General features: G+C 37.8%; 1 pseudogene; it reads right to left on the bottom strand.

Moving 5' to 3' along the window:
• Nucleotides 1–16,693: 16,693 nt before the first annotated feature.
• LOC107960515 (UPF0415 protein C7orf25 homolog) lies at nucleotides 16,694–18,388 on the bottom strand (annotated as a pseudogene).
• Nucleotides 18,389–18,680: the final 292 nt, after the last annotated feature.

Here is an 18,680-nt window from a genome sequence, read left to right as displayed (position 1 = left end):
GAATGGCAATATAAATGCTTAGCAAAAAAATTCAAATAGTCAGTTGAAAAACTAGTATTTAAGATTTAGTATGTAAAATATGAGAAAATATGTGATGTTTTCATGAGGGGGAGTAAATATGCGTTGCACTTTGTTTACCTTAACCGAGGTTTTGTCCCATTGGATTTCCATAATAAGGTTTTTAATGAGTCAACATATTATGCATATTATAGATTGTGTACTCTTTTTCCTTCTTTAGGTTTTTATCCTACGGGGTTTTTCCTAATAAGGTTTTAACAAGGCACATTATCTACCAATGGACAGTTAAGGGGGAGTGTTATGAATATCTTATTAAGTGGATGTCCATCATTTATCACGATAAAGTTTTAATGTGCTTTAAATTCTAATAGTTATTAGAATTAGATCTATACGCCTTTTATACTTCTTATGCCTATAAATAAAGACTTTGATGAAGCATTGTAATAATCCCTTTTGATCAATAATGTACATTCTCTATTGCTTTCATATTTCTGTTCTTTATTCTCTCCATCTCTTTTTATTTTATAACAAATAAATAATTTTAAACTTAAATTGTAACACCCCGAACCCGAGACCGTCACCGGAGTCGAACACGAGGTGTTAACAGACTTTTAAAAAAATTTCCAGACACTGCCAATCTGCGTAATAGTCGCTTTAAAAATCATATCTTGAGTTCAGAAACTCAGAATCCAGTTCCGTAAATTTTCCCTGAAACTAGACTATACGCCCATCTACATATTTTTTTATAGAATTTTTGGTCGGGCCAATTAGTACAGTTTATTAGTCAAATTCTCCCATGTTACAGGGATCGACTACCCTGACCTTTGCGCATTACGACTTGAATATCTCCTTGTACAGGGCTTCAATACTGATGCCGTTTGTTTCTATAGAAACTAGACTCAGAGAGGAATCTATACATATATGGCTTGACTCCTAATTGTCTCTGGTTAATTTATAATGAATTTCCAAAGTCGGAACAGGGAATCCAGAAACCGTTCTGGCCCTGTCTCACGAGAACCTGAATATCTCTTAACATACTGTCCGTATGATTGTTTCGTTACTTTCCTATGAAAATAGATTCATCAAGGTTCGTTTAAATAATTTATTAACTATTTAATTCCATTCCTACTATTTTTAGAGAATTTCCAAATCTACATCACTGCTGCTGTCAGCATCTGCCTTTAAGGTAGACTTTACCTATTTCATAGTTTCCATGATTCAACTAGCCCTTTTTGCATAAGTAGCACAATTTATGATAGTGATTAACCATTCCCATGGCCAATCCTTGTCAAGCCTATCCACACCTCTCAATAACCATATCCATACCAAATGATTATAACATTACACTCAAACATATATAAGCCATTTTCGCATGGCTAACCAAAATTATACAAGTCCAAAGGGTCCATGACCCACAACAAACGGGTAGTCCTATACATGCCATTTTGAAGTTCAACCAAAATTGTACCAAAAGGGGGCTTTGATAGTGTGGGCGACTTTGACTTCAAGATCCCGAGTCTGATAGCTGGAGAACCAAATCTATAAAACAGAGGAGCAATGAAACGGAGTAAGCAATTTATGCTTAGTAAGTTTTGAGCAAGGAATTCCAGCACAACAAAAGTATAGCATTCATATAGCTAAACGGATAATTTCATATGCACAAATTTTCGATATCATACTTGCTTCACATTTCCAACCCTTATGTACATACACAAAAGATCAACTTAGCCAAAGGCCGGTAGCTCGTTTATCAACTGAGCGAATACTTATTTGTAAGGGCTCAACTAAATTCAAGCACATACGAAACATACCTCAATGTTGGGATGTTTCTAGAGCATTAACTGAAATTTTTACAGCAAGATCATTCATTCCCAAATCACGTACCTTCGGAATTTAACCGGATATAGCTCCTCGTTCAAATGCCTTCGGGACATAGCCCGGTTATAGTAATTCGCACAAATGCCTTCGGGACTTAACCCGGATTTAGTAACTCGCACAAATGCCTTCGGGACTAAGCCCGGAATTAGTATCTCGCACAAATGCCTTCAAATCTTAGTCCGGATTTAGTATCTCGCACAAATGCCTTCGGATCTTAGTCTGGATATGGTCACTTAGCACAAAGCCTTCGGGACTTAGCCCGGACATCATTCAAATAACCATGCACATTTAACAATAAATCATGGCACATTCGTATTTCATTTTCGTTAGCAAAACTCAAACACAAGACACTTATCATTCTTGTAATTTCGGCTCAATAGCCACACACAAAGAGCATGATTTGATTTGCTTAAAACATGATCTAATCAAATCTTAATTTAAGCTCTCTTACTCAAGAACTTACCTCGGATGTTGTCGAACGATTCCGATGGCTATTCGACCACTTTTTCCTTCCCTTTATCGGATTTAGTTCCCCTTTGCTCTTGAGCTTAATTAAACAAATAAATTGATTTAATCATTTGAGCATCGAAAAGAGGAACACAAGGCACTTAGCCCATATTTATACATTAGACATTAAAGTCACATATGTACGGAATCATGAATCAAACTCAACATTTTAGCTAATTTTTCCCCTTAGCCGAATTTTCTAAGCCAAGACAAAAGCATCAATATGCTTGCCTCCAACCGAATACATGCAACACCAAATCTTCTTCCTATGGCCGAATATGCATGTCTATGTTGGGGCCGATTATATGCTTAATACTTCCTACAAGTATGGTTACTTGTATTGATTATAAATATCATCTTGTTTCAAGTTCAAAACTTGGCTAATACACACATATATACACTAGTAAGGCATCCTCTCCCTTTCCATCAATTTAACACATGCATTGCTCATTAACATACAAAAGTTATATTCGGCCTTAGCACACAACTTGCTAGCCGATTCTTCCCCATCTAGCAACCAATGCACATATGTGCTCACTCAAAAATGCTAAAAAGGAGATTCAAGAATCATCAATCCACCATCACATGCATCATTAACAAGCTTCATATTTAGCATGCAATGGCATTAACACAAAATCCACCTAGGCCGAATATCATCCCCATGACATAGCAAGGATTTGAACCATGGGCTAATTAGAACTCAAGCTAGCAACTAAAAACATGCATGAATCTCATGGCACAACCTCAAACATACCTTAATCTAGATATAAGTATGGCCAAACCTCCTCCTAATCCTCTTCCAAATCAAACATGAAGCAAGAACTCCTTCCTCCTTCCTTAGAATTTTCGGCCAAATGAAGATGAAAAAGGATGAACAAAATTTTCTCCTTTCTTTTCTTTAACTCACGGCAATGGGGGGGGAAAGACAACCACACACATTTTTTTTTGTTTCCATCATAATCCCTTTCATTATTTTATGCCCATGCTCCTTATTTTATTTTTCCTAACATACCTCACTAACATAACATGTTTGTGACATGCTTCCACTCATGATGCACTAACACAACATGTCTATGACATGTCTTGCCCATCACACTTGGTCTACCATTCTTGTCATGGCCGGCCACTACTCATTAGGGGGGAATTTGACATGCAAGTCCCCCCTTTTTCCACATGCACTAGTAGGTCCTTACGCATTGACCTATCACATTTTAAAATTTTCTCACATAAGTCCTATTTGATGAAATTCACTTACAATTAAAAAATTCAAACACGAAATTTTCACACATGCACATGTACATATAATGAGCATCAATTATGACGGTTAATTATTTTTACGACTCGGTTTAGCGGTCCCAAAACCACTTCCAGACTAGGGTCAATTTTGGGCTGTCGCAACTCTCCCCCACTTAAGAAATTTTCATCCCCGAAAAGCTTACCGGTAAATAGGTTTGGGTATCATTCTTTCATCGAGCTCTCGGTTTCCCAAGTAGCTTCCTCGATCCCGTGTTTGAGCCATAACACCTTCACTAACGGAACCCTTTTGTTTCGCAACTCCTTCACTTCACGAGCTAGGATACGCATTGGTTCTTCTTCATAACTCATATCGGCTTGAATTTCAACCTCTGATGGGCTAATTATGTGCGATGGATCAGATCGATAGCGTCGAAGCATCGAAACATGAAAGACGTCGTGAATCTTTTCAAGCTCAGGGGGCAAAATCAATCTATACGCAACCGGACCAACTCGTTCGGAGATTTCGTACGGCCCAATGAATCTCGGGCTCAACTTGCCCTTACGGCCAAACCTGAGTACCTTTTTCCAAGGTGTAACTTTAAGGAACACTTTATCTCCCACCTGATATTCAATGTCTTTTCGTTTCAAATCCGCATATGATTTTTAACGATCTGTGGCTGCTTTCAGACTTTCACGGATTACCTTTACTTTCTGTTCGGCATCTTTAATCAAATCAACTCCGAAAATTTTACTTTCACCGAGCTCGGTCCAAAACAATGGTGTACGGCATTTACGACCGTACAAAGCCTCGTAAGGTGCCATCTTAATACTTGATTGAAAACTATTGTTGTAAGCGAATTCAATCAAAGGTAAATACTATTCCCATGAACCACTGAACTCGAGGATGCAACATCTCAACATATCCTCAAGTATCTGAATTGTCCGCTCGGATTGACCATCGGTTTGGGGGTGAAAAGCAGTGCTAAAATGCAGCTTGGTACCCAAAGCTTCTTGCAATTTCTTCCAAAATCGTGAGGTGAATCTCGGATCTCTATCCGACACGATAGAAATAGGTACCCCGTGTAATCTCACAATCTGAGAAACGTACAATTCAGCTAGTTTATCCAATGAAAAATCCGTACGCACGGGGATAAAGTGAGCTGACTTAGTCAGCCTATCGACAACAACCCAAATCGCATCTTTCTTACTTGCTGACAATGGCAGTCCGGACACAAAGGCCATTGTGACTCGATCCCATTTCCACTCAGGTATCATGATCAGCTGATGTAACAGCCCAAAATTTACCCTAGTCGGGAAGTGGTTTCGGGACCGCTAAACCGAGTCACCGAAATGTTTGAATGTGATAATTATTGTCTAGAACATGTAATTATGAATGTGTGAAAATTTCAAGCTTCGATTTAGTCGATTGCATGTGAATTTAGTCAATAGGACTTATGCGAAAAAAATTTTAAAATGTGATAGGTCAATGCGTAAGGACCTATTAGTGCATGTGGAAAAAGGGGGACTTGCATGTCAAATTCCCCCCCCCCTTTAGTAGTGGCCGGCCATGACAAATAAGGTGGACAAGGTGTGATGGGCAAAACATGTCATAGACATGTTTTGTTGGTGCATCATGGGATGAATAACAAAATAAAAAGTTAATAATAAAGAAATGGAAAAAAAGAATGATGAAAGGAAAAAAAGGGATCATCATTCATGTTCTTGCTAGCCGAATCTAAAGAAGAAAGAAAAATTGTTCATCTTTTATCATCCTTGGCCGAAAATGCTAAGAAGAAGGGGGAAGGGGAAGTAAGACATTCGGCCACTCCTTCTAGTCTTGAATAAGGTATGTAATGCATGGTAGCTTTTGGAAATTGTTGAATGTATTAAGCTAGTTACTAAGTCCCTTACTTAGCCCATGTTCAAATCTTGAATATTGTTGGTAACATGAGCAATCGGTCATCTTAAGTCACTATTAAGGTAAGGAAGTTTGTACTAGCTTTTGAAATTTTAGTTAATATTGAGTGAGTTATCAAGTGATTTTTGTAAACCATGTTGAAATTTCGATTTTGGGGGTAAGTATGGTTTTCGGCTATAAGAGATTAATAAGGGTGATGATTGTGTTACATGCTAAACTTAGATGAAATTGTGTGATTTGATAAATTAAAAGTAATAGTATAGTTGATGAATATATATAGATATACATATTCGGCCATCACTTAGGAGCTTATGTGATGTTGGGTTTAAGCTTTGCATATTCGGCTATATGTGTATATATACATATATATGTAAGCCCATTCGTGATATTACCTTAGGACTATGTATATATAACCGACAAAAAAATGGGGAAAACTAGCAAAGGTGAAGGCCGAATGAGCTATAGGAGGTGTGGATGACTTTTATGCATGTGGGTGTCTGTGTATGCCATTTAGTTGGTGACATTCGGCATTTCTTAATTAACATTAGAGATGAGTGAATGAAATCGGCATGTGTGTTTGTGAAAATGCCGAATGTGAATTTGGATAATATTGAGTAATGTATGTGCTTTAAAATGATGGAATGGAGTGGATGCTTTAAATGTGTTATGAACAATTATAAGTTAAATTAAGGTTTGCTAAATTACCATTGTCATTGCCGAATATACAAACATACACATGCATGTGTAATTGAAGTATGAATGTTTAGCAAGATGGTTAAACTAGTTAATTTATCGATTTAGCTCGAGAAGCTAAAGGTGGAGAGGCAAGCAAGGGCAAAGAAAAGATCATCGAGTAACCGAGTTGGAACCGTCTTACCCAACACAAAGTAAGTCATCAAGCATATATTTTGTATTGATCTAAATAGACATAATGTCTATGTAATCATGCTGAATGGAATGATAAATTTATATACATGTATGTATGTGGTGATGAAAGTGTTGAATGAAGAGAAAAGAGGTGAGATGTATTGAGTTGTTGACCTCGGCACTAAGAGTGCGGGTATAAACATTTATGATCATGAGATTGGCGCTAAGTGTGCGGGTTTAAATTGTACAGCACTAAGTGTGCGAGCTTGATTATGTAGCACTAAGTGTGCGAGCTTGATTATGTAGCACTAAGTGTGCGAATTTGATTATGTAGCACTAAGTGTGCGAGTTTGATTATGTAGCACTAAGTGTGCGAGTTTGATTATATAGCACTAAGTGTGCGAGTTGATTATATAGCACTGAGTGTGCGGACTTAATATATACGTTTGAATCATTATGGACACTAAGTGTGCGACATTATTAAGTCGATCACGGACAGCGGATCGGGTAAGTACCTTGAGTTCATGGCCAATAGGCGCTATGTTTATAATTGGAGTTGAGCTTGGTAAGTTGAAACCTATGTGACAATTATAATTGAAGTCACGTACATAAGATTTATTGTGGAATAGGTGAAAGGCCGTTTAGTTGTATGATTGTAACGAAAATAAAATGATGTATGAAAATGCCTCAAATATCCTATTGATGAGTATATGGAATGTGAATGCATGATTTGGTATGAGATTGAACCGATGGGTCTGAGGAACTATGGCATGGTTCGGTATGGATGGAGTAACTAGCCTCGTTCCATCTTTTTCCTATTGTGATAATGTTATTAATGGATGGTAGTGCATTGCTTATGACTTACTGAGTTATATACTCACTCGGCGTTTCCTTGTCACCTATTTTAGGTTTCTTGGACTCGTCTCTTCTTGCGTGATCGGGCCGTCATTGGAGTCATCACACCGGCTAGCAAGTTTTGGTACTTTCTTCTTAGTCGGCTTAGGAGAACATTTCGGCATGTATAGGCTATTATGTTGTGTTTGAACTTTGGTATGTAAACTTTTAGCCATGCGAAAATGGCATGAATGTTCGGTTGGGTTTGGTTTCATAACGTTAGGTCGTAAATCTTGATAATTCGACCTTTTTATGCCATATGTCATGGTTGATTATTTTGGTGTTAAAATTCATGATATGGCAATAGTGTAGTAGGGGGATGTTTGACAATGATTAGCCTTTGGCATGGCTAGTCATGATCATAATTTGTGATATGTATGAAGAATTACTAGTTAGATTAAGGAGAAATCACGAAATGGGCATAGTTGCTTTCGTAACAGGTGCTGGCAGCAGCAGTGACGTGAGATTGAAAAATCACTAAAAATAGTAGGAGTGGAATTAATTGATGAATAAATTATGTATTCGAAGCTCGATGAGTCTATTTTCATATAGAAGCAACAAAAAGATCATATGGACAGTATGTTAAGAGATATTCAGGTTCTCGTGAGACAGGGCCAGAACGGTTTCTGGATTCCCTGTTCCGAATTTGTAAATTCATTATAAATTAACCAGAGATAATTAGGAGTCATACCATATATGGATAGATTCCTCTCTGAGTCTAGTTTCTATAGAAACAAACGGCATCAGTATTGAAGCTCTGTCCAGGGAGATATCCAGGTCGTAATGCGCAAAGGTCAGTGTAGTCGATCCCTGTAACATGGGAGACTTTGACTAATAAACTGTACTAATTGGCCCGACCAAAAATTCTAGAAAAAATATGTAGATGGGCATATGAGTCTAGTTTCAGGGAAAAATCACGAAACTTATTTTCGAGTTGTGAAACTCAAGATATGATTTTAAAGCGACTAGTACGCAGATTGGCAGTGTCTGAGAAATATTTTTATAAAGGGTTTGAAGTCTGTTAACACCTCGTGTTCGACTCCGGTGTCGGTCTTGGGTTCGGGGTGTTACAGCTGAAGTAATCCTGAAGGCACTTGATGTTCCGCTTTCACTTGTTGACATATTAAACATCTCGAAACAAAGTCGGAGATGTCTCGTTTCATACCATGCCACCAAAACCAACGTTTCAAATCGTTGTACATTTTCGTACTCCCCGGGTGAATTGACATTCGGCTACAATGGGCTTCGTTCAGAATCATCGAAATGAGTTCCGAATTCCTTGGAACACACAAACGACTTCTGAACCTCAAACAATCATCATCATCAATTTGAAACTCCGATTCCTTGTTCGGAGCACACTCAGCCCGTCTTGCAACCAATTCATCATCAACTTTCTGGGCTTCACGAATTTGATGAATCAATAATGGTTTGGCTTTTAATTCAGCTACTAACACATTGTCGGGTAGAACAGACAAGTGCACATTCATCGCTCGTAAAGCAAACAATGATTTCCGGCTTAAGGCGTCTGCAACCACATTAGCCTTTCCCGGGTGGTAATCAATGACAAGCTCGTAATCTTTCAACAACTCAAGCCAACGTCTTTGTCGCAGATTTAAGTCTCTTTGAGTCATCAAATATTTGAGACTTTTGTGATCCGAAAATACATGGCACTTTTCACCAAATAAGTAATGTCACCATATTTTTAAAGCAAATACGATGGCAGCTAGTTCAAGATCATGGGTCGGATAGTTTTTCTCATGTGGCTTTAATTGTCTCGACGCATAGGCCACCACTCGACCTTCTTGCATCAATACGCAACCCAACCCAAGTAGGGATGCGTCACTATAAATGACAAACTCTTTGCCTGATTCGGGTTGCACTAAAATTGGAGCTTCAGTCAAATAAGTTTTCAGTTGATCGAAACTTTTCTGACATTTCTCCGTCCATTCGAACTTAACATCCTTTTGAAGTAGCTTCGTCATTGGTGTGGCTATCATCGAGAAACCTTTGACAAATCGTCGGTAATAACTGGCGAGCCCCAAAATGCTCCGAACCTCAGTAATATTTCTCGGAGGTTTCCAGTTAAGTATGGCTGAAATTTTGTTCGGGTCAACTCGAATACCCGATGCGGATACTACATGACCCAAGAAGCTAACCTCTCTTAACCAGAACTCACACTTACTGAACTTAGCATATAACTGCTTATCCCGCAAAATTTGCAACACTAGCCTCAGATGCTCAGCATGTTCGGTCTCATCTCTTGAATAGACCAAGATGTCATCAATGAACACAACTACGAACCAATCCAAATATGGTCTGAAGATCCGATTCATCAAATCCATAAATACCGCAGGGGCATTAGTGAGCCCAAACGGCATCACTAAGAACTCGTAGTGACCATATCTCGTCCTGAAGGCAGTTTTGGGTATGTCCGATTCTCGAATTCGCAACTGATAATAGCCCGATCTCAAATCTATTTTTGAGAACATTGAGGCTCCCTTCAGTTGGTCGAACAAATCATCGATACGCGGTAACAGATATTTGTTCTTTATCGTCACTTTATTCAGTTGACGATAGTCAATGCACAACCTCATGGTTCCGTCCTTCTTTTTCACGAACAATACTGGTGCACCCCAAGGTGAGAAACTTGGTCGAGCAAAACCTCTATCCGTCAATTCTTGCAACTGAGCTTTCAACTCTTTTAACTCGGTTGGTGCCATATGATACAGAGCTATCGAAATCGGCGTAGTCCCAGGTACAAGCTCAATACCAAACTCTACCTCCCGAACAGGTGGTAAACCCGGTAATTCTTCAGGAAAAACATCCGGGTATCACAAACCACCGGCACGGATTCGGGTTTCTTTTCTAATTCTTTGTCATCAAGTACATACGCAAGGTATGCTTCGCACCCTTTTCTTACATATTTCTGGGCCAACATTGCTGATATTACAGCTGGCATCCCCTCCAAGTCCGTAGACTCAACTCGGATTACTTCGTTATTTGCGCACCTCAAATCAATAGTCTTGCTTTTGCAATTCACAACCGCATCATGCGCGGTCAACCAATCCAAACCAAGAATAACATCAAATTCATCAAACGGCAAAAGCATCAAGTCCGCCGAAAAACAGGAACCTCGAATTTCTAGGGGACATTTCTTACACACTTTGTCGACAAGCACGTAACGACCCAAGGGATTTGACACCCGAATTACGAACTCAGTAGACTCAATAGGTAAAGTCTTATTGGATGCTAAGGTTTCACATATGTAAGAATGAGTAGAACCGGGGTCAATCAAAGCAATTACATTAGTATCAAAGAGAGTAAAAGTACCGGTAATAACATCAGGCGAAGAAGCATCCTCGTGGGCACGTATAGCATAAGCTCTAGCAGGCGCACGAGCCTCAGATCTGGTCGTAGCATCTCTAGATCCTCTCTGACCACCACTAGCATTGCCCGTATTTCCAGATGGTCTACCTCGAGCAGTGGTAGCACCCGGTTTCCCACTCTGATTTACATTCTGTTCAGACAACCTCGGGCAATCTTTAATGAAGTTGTCAGCTGATCCGCACTTGTAACAGGAGCGGTCAGGGAATCTACAACTCCCCGAATGCCATTTACCGCAATATCGACATTTCGTTCTGTCTTGACGTTCATTCCCAACACTGGCGACCGAAGTGCCTCGTGTACCCACAGGGGGTCGATCACGATCTCGTCTAAAAAGGCCCGAAGTGCCTCTAAACTGGCCCACATCATCTCGAAATTTCTTCGATGCCTGTTGAAGAGACTTTCCCGAGGATCTTTTACGAAACTCTCCAGTTCCCTCATCAACTTTTTGTTTTTCTTTTCTAAGCTCTTCGGCTTTACAAGCTCACTCGACAAGTACTACGAACTCTCGTATTTCAAGAACGCCAACGAACATTTTTATATCTTCATTCAGCCATCCTCGAAGCGTTTACACATAATAGCCTCGGACGAAACATATTCCCGAGCGTATTTGCTAAGTCTAACAAATTTTCGCTCGTAATCAGTAACCGACATGGAACCTTGCTTAAGCTCAAGAAATTCCTTCCGTTTTGATCAACAAATCTCTGACTGATATACTTTTTCTGAAACTCAGTTTGGAAAAACTCCCAAGTTACTTGCTCTCGGGGCACAACAGAAGTCAGAGTACTCCACCAATAGTAGGCAGAATCACGTAGCAAGGAGATAGTACACTTTAGGCATTCATCGGGTGTACAAGATAGCTCATCGAGTACCCGGATAGTGTTGTCCAACCAAATTCAGCTTGCTCGGCATCGTCGCTATCCGTAGCTTTAAATTCAGTAGCCCCATGTTTTCGGATTCTGTCAACTGGGGGCTTATTTGACCTTATTTGGTCAGTTACCGGAGGTATTGTAGGTGCGGGGATTGTATTAGTCGGGAAGGGAGGTTGTGGAACAGCCGTATTAGTTTGAATGTATTGGTTGAACCAATCATTCATCACGCTATAGAAAGCTTGTCTAGCTTCATCATTCGGGTTACTAGCATTAGGTTGAGAGTCCGCCGGCGCTGTCCCTTGTGTGGGAGCAGGCGCTACACTCTCAAGATCATCAGCTACCTCTCGGTCGGGATCGGGATCCATTACTATAAACACATTTACAATTGTCAGAAATCACCACACTATCAAGTAATCACATAAAATGGCATGTATAGCTAGACCCAACGCATTACGGTAGTCCTAGAATCGACTAAACCTGGCTCTGATACTAACCAAATGTAACACCCCGAACCCGAGACCGTCACCGGAGTCGAACACGAGGTGTTAACAGACTTTTAAAAAAATTTCCAGACACTGCCAATCTGCGTAATAGTCGCTTTAAAAATCATATCTTGAGTTCAGAAACTCGGAATCCAGTTCCGTAAATTTTACCTGAAACTAGACTCATATGCCCATCTACGTATTTTTTCTAGAATTTTTGTTCGGGCCAATTAGTACAGTTTATTAGTCAAAGTCTCCCATGTTACAGGGATCGACTACCCTGACCTTTGCGCATTACGACTTGGATATCTCCCTGTACAGGGCTTCAATACTGATGCCGTTTGTTTCTATAGAAAATAGACTCAGAGAGGAATCTATACATATATGGCTTGACTCCTAATTGTCTCTGGTTAATTTATAATGAATTTCCAAAGTCGGAACAGGGAATCCAGAAACTGTTCTGGCCCTATCTCACGAGAACCTGAATATCTCTTAACATACTGTCCGTATGATTGTTTCGTTACTTTCCTATGAAAATAGATTCATCAAGGTTCGTTTACATAATTTATTCACTATTTAATTCCATTCCTACTATTTTTAGTGAATTTCCAAATCTACATCACTGCTGCTGTCAGCATCTGCCTTTAAGGTAGACTTTACCTATTTCATAGTTTCCATGATTCAACTAGCCCTTTTTGCATAAGTAGCACAATTTATGATAGTGATTAACCATTCCCATGGCCAATCCTTGTCAAGCCTATCCACACCTCTCAATAACCATATCCATACCAAATGATTATAACATTACACTCAAACATATATAAGCCATTTTCGCATGGCTAACCAAAATTATACAAGTCCAAAGGGTCCATGACCCACAACAAACGGGTAGTCCTATACATGCCATTTCGAAGTTCAACCAAAATTGTACCAAAAGGGGGGCTTTGATAGTGTGGGCGACTTTGACTTCAAGATCCCGAGTCCCATAGCTGGAGAACCAAATCTATAAAACAGAGGAGCAATGAAACGGAGTAAGCAATTTATGCTTAGTAAGTTTTGAGCAAGGAATTCCAGCACAACAAAAGTATAGCATTCATATAGCTAAACGGATAATTTCATATGCACAAATTTTCGATATCATACTTGCTTCACATTACCAACCCTTATGTACATACACAAAAGATCAACTTAGCCAAAGGCCGGTAGCTCGTTTATTAACTGAGCGAATACTTATTTGTAAGGGCTCAACTAAATTCAAGCACATACGAAACATACCTCAATGTTGGGATGTTTCTAGAGTATTAACTGAAATTTTTACAGCAAGATCATTCATTCCCAAATCACGTACCTTCGAAATTTAACCGGATATAGCTCCTCGTTCAAATGCCTTCGGGACATAGCCCGGTTATAGTAACTCGCACAAATGCCTTCGGGACTTAACCCGGATTTAGTAACTCGCACAAATGCCTTCGGGACTTAACCCGGATTTAGTAACTCGCAACAATGCCTTCGGGCTTAGCCCGGAATTAGTATCTCGCACAAATGCCTTCGGATCTTAGTCCGGATATGGTCACTTAGCACAAAGCCTTCGGGACTTAGCCCGGACATCATTCAAATAACCATGCACATTTAACAATAAATCATGGCACATTCGTATTTCATTTTCGTTAGCAAAACTCAAACACAAGACACTTATCATTCTTGTAATTTCGGCTCAATAGCCACACACAAAGAGCATGATTTTGATTTGCTTAAAACATGATCTAATCAAATCTTAATTTAAGCTCTCTTACTCAAGAACTTACCTCGGATGTTGTCGAACGATTCCGATGGCTATTCGACCACTTTTTCCTTCCCTTTATCGAATTTAGTTCCCCTTTGCTCTTGAGCTTAATTAAACAAATAAATTGATTTAATCATTTGAGCATCGAAAAGAGGAACACAAGGCACTTAGCCCATATTTATACATTAGACATTAAAGTCACATATGTACGGAATCATGAATCAAACTCAACATTTTAGCTAATTTTTCCCCTTGGCCGAATTTTCTAAGCCAAGACAAAAGCATCAATATGCTTGCCTCCAACCGAATACATGCAACACCAAATCTTCTTCCTATAGCCGAATATGCATGTCTATGTTGGGGCCGATTATATGCTTAATACTTCCTACAAGTATGGTTACTTGTATTGATTATAAATATCATCTTGTTTCAAGTTCAAAACTTGGCTAATACACACATATATACACTAGTAAGGCATCCTCTCCCTTTCCATCAATTTAACACATGCATTGCTCATTAACATACAAAAGTTATATTCGGCCTTAGCACACAACTTGCTAGCCGATTCTTCCCCATCTAGCAACCAATGCACATATGTGCTCACTCAAAAATGCTAAAAAGGAGATTCAAGAATCATCAATCCACCATCACATGCATCATTAACAAGCTTCATATTTAGCATGCAATGGCATTAACACAAAATCCACCTAGGCCGAATATCATCCCCATGACATAGCAAGGATTTGAACCATGGGCTAATTAGAACTCAAGCTAGCAACTAAAAACATGCATGAATCTCATGGCACAACCTCAAACATACCTTAATCTAGATATAAGTATGGCCAAACCTCCTCCTAATCCTCTTCCAAATCAAACATGAAGCAAGAACTCCTTCCTCCTTCCTTAGAATTTTCGGCCAAATGAAGATGAAAAAGGATGAACAAAATTTTCTCCTTTCTTTTCTTTAACTCACGGCAATGGGGGGGGGGAAGACAACCACACACATTTTTTTTTTGTTTCCATCATAATCCCTTTCATTATTTTATGCCCATGCTCCTTATTTTATTTTTCCTAACATACCTCACTAACATAACATGTTTGTGACATGTTTCCACTCATGATGCACTAACACAACATGTCTATGACATGTCTTGCCCATCACACTTGGTCTACCATGCTTGTCATGGCCGGCCACTACTCATTAGGGAGGGAATTTGACATGCAAGTCCCCCCTTTTTCCACATGCACTAGTAGGTCCTTACGCATTGACCTATCACATTTTAAAATTTTCTCACATAAGTCCTATTTGATGAAATTCACTTACAATTAAAAAAATTCAAACACGAAATTTTCACACATGCACATGTACATATAATGAGCATCAATTATGACGGTTAATTATTTTTACGACTCGGTTTAGCGGTCCCGAAACCACTTCCCGACTAGGGTCAATTTTGAGCTGTCACATAAATGACATTTTTATGCATTTATAAATTTTTTTGTGGTAAAAGAAATAAAACAAAGGTTTCAAGGCTCAAGCTACCCGTTTATAATTTTTTTCTGAAAACCATTTTATAAATTTTAATAAACATTTAAGTTTAAATATATTTGATAAATATGAATTTCAAATATTTAGTAATCAGTTTTTCTTATTATTTGTCAATTATTATGTTTAAATTTCTTTATGGTATTACCAGAGGTGGGTGGTCATTAAGATTTAGGGGTGTTATTCCGAAATTTTCAGTAAAATTTTTAATTTTTTTTAAATTTTAGTTTCACCCCTCAAATTTAGGCTCCGTTTGTTTGGCAGTAAAATGTTTTCCGGAAAATGATTTCTGGAAAATGATTTACTTTTCTGGTGTTTGGATGAATCTGTGTAAAATATTTTCTGTTCTTTGGCAGATTTTTTGAAAATATTTTCCAGAAAAGTTGTTTTTACATATATTAATAAATTTATATTTTGACTGTGTTAATTTCATGAGTTAATTGAACACCAATTTAGTTATAAAAAAATTTAAAAGACATTTAAAAAATATATATTACTATAAACGTATTTCTGTCTTTTTATACAAAATTTATATAAAAAAACAAATTAAACCCAAAATAAGTCTTAGATTTGAACCTAAGACAATAAGATTTTCATAAACCTCAACTCTACCCTTTCAATTAAAGCCTAATTGTTGATTTTTTACATGAAATTTTTTTTATAAACATAACTTTTACATAATTTTCTTTGAAAATGAGATGAAAGAGATAATCATTTTCTACCTTAATACATAAAAACAAATCATTCCAAACTGAAATGATAACATAAAAGCAAAGCCTTAATGTTGCACATCATACCAATTCCATTATTCTATGGGTTGGTTCTTACAACATCTAACCAACTCAAACTTTGTTACTTTATCAAGCAAAAGTGAAGAATAAGAGTAATCACGGTTTTACTCCGTTCTTCTAGAGTAAAAATCCAACTAATACGTAGTATTGTAAATCTTTTTATATAAAAAAAAACAAGCTGAAAGCCATACATAAGCAAACTGAACACTGCAGTTCATTTTGGTTTTTACAATATTCTCTTATGCCCTAGTGAGAAGGACATATAATAAAGTTTGCGAAATAATGGGCAAGCTTCTAACTGAAGAGGATTAGCAAATTATTACTGCTACTTCAGAGCTTCTAGGGTAGCTAGTTAACCATAATATGATATAATCAAGCATAAAGGCTAGTGTCTCTTAAGCTTAAGCCTACTTGGTTAAATTGTTATATATATCTGTCTCTATCTATGGGCAAAAGTGGCCATCTTCCTTTAAAATGTTCTCTAACTATGCCTTTCATTAATTGAAACAGCCAAAATGTTAGTAAAAAAGCAAGTCTGGTTAACTATATACAAGTTATAGGTAACAACAATAAACATAGCCCAAGAGTGCTTTAACCAAAAATGGATCTCTTCTTACCGGCATGTCTGACTGGTTAGTGCAGCTAGTTACCGGTTAAAGCTAGTGGACTATGCTTAATAGTAAACAAAGACATCTCTGTCTGTGCTACTGCTCTCACGAATGCCATATTTGCAGTCAAAGTTGCGGCACGCCAGTAATCACCAATTCCAAACACAATCTTGTTTTTCAGTGCTAGCTTTCTTGTAGTTGGCAGGCCTATCAGTCATTCTGAAGGGCTATCTCGCACGACCCTGTTACGGCTCATACATAAAAATGTTGAGATAAGTCATATGACTCCAAGTATAACCTAGGATCTAAAATATAGCATAACAACTTATTTCACAAAAAAGGGCACTATTTCCTGTGATTTTCCAACAGTATGCACTTCTGACTCTAATCAGTAAACCTTAGAAATGAGTCCTATGACTCCAATGAAAAGCTAGCAACGAATCTTAGCTTTTTCTTCTTTATTAAAATTTCTACAACTTTAATTGAGATTTCAAAATTGAAACCAGATTTCATGCTAGTTTGATTTGCTACCACAAACCTAAATGACTTATCACTTAGTTAAATCCTTAGACTCATGTCATTTTACCATTAACATAGCAATAGTTGTCAAAAAACTCACATGAGGCATTTCAGAAGCTGATCAGCTCTGTGCTTCTCATTAGCTCCTTCACACATCAATACTAGCTCCTTGAACTTTGAAAGAACACTCTCATATATTATGCCCTTCTTCCCAGATATAGCAGCACTGAAGTTCGCGTGTATTGGGTACTGAAGTTCAGACATTGCCTAGCAAGAGGTACAAACCTTGTTAAAAGAAAGCTCTACATACAATTTAAGATATAATAAGGTATAAAATAGAACATCAATAATGCTAACAATAGAAGACATAAAAAGTTAGCATCATAAAGTAGAACAAAAACCGATGTTTATTAAGAAGAGAGAAAATTTATACATGTAAATGAAAATCTTTTTGCTTTTCCTACTACGATGGAAAGATAGTTGGCTACTGAGAAAATGGCATATCTTCTATGATCTTTTCAACTTTTCTAGTAAGGTTTGCAGAGGGTGAAGAGATATAATTTGCCATCTGACTTTTCTGCAACAAGCCAACTCATTTCATTGTAATTAATTTAACAATAAATATTCCTCACTGTCATTCCTCATCTTTAAGTTAATGTGTAGGCAACGTATGAACCAGAGCAAACAAGAGATTTGTGAACTGTACTCCATAAATTTAAAAAAAAATGTCATCAGAAGTTGTGTACATACAATTAACCTTCAAAAAAACATAATTTTCAATTTAAATATCCATGCGTAGAACCTGTTTTAGACCATCAAGGTTTCATGGGGTAATGCCAAAGATAGGAGGATTGAGGAAGAGATTTCATTTATCCATATCGATCAACTCAGTGGAAAGAACATAGCTTTAATGAAAATTTTACCTAGGCAATCACAAAATCATAATTTCCCTTGAATCGATGCCGCAGTTCAACCTCTGGTTTATTCAAAAGTTCCTCTGTACAACCATTGCTAATTCCTGATACAATAGCTATCAAAGTTGTATCAAAGTTGATAAAATCATCGTCATGGGAAAAATCCTCCATCTTAGTAAATTCCACCTTTTTCATTTGTGAAAGAAGAGCAGAAAAAGAATTGCTAGAGCCTAAGTTAGGATTCACGTTCTCTCCTGCTTTTATTAATATACTTTTATTAATAAATATAATTAACTAGACATTTCATGCAATAAAAATTAGTATATAGAAAAAAAATGCTTAATAAGCAGCGGCAATGATTCCAAAGGGTTCAAAACCATAATAAAAATGGTATCAAATGGACTTCACTGTTGGGCTAAAAAACGACCCCGGATGGGCTTTTGAAATTGGGCTACAACTAAAC

The sequence above is a fragment of the Gossypium hirsutum genome, chromosome A05 (genome assembly GCF_007990345.1).
Source record: "Gossypium hirsutum isolate 1008001.06 chromosome A05, Gossypium_hirsutum_v2.1, whole genome shotgun sequence".
In the NCBI taxonomy this organism is placed as follows: domain Eukaryota; kingdom Viridiplantae; phylum Streptophyta; class Magnoliopsida; order Malvales; family Malvaceae; genus Gossypium; species Gossypium hirsutum.
Note: the sequence above shows the minus strand (reverse complement) of the source record. Positions and strands in the feature narration are given on the sequence as shown.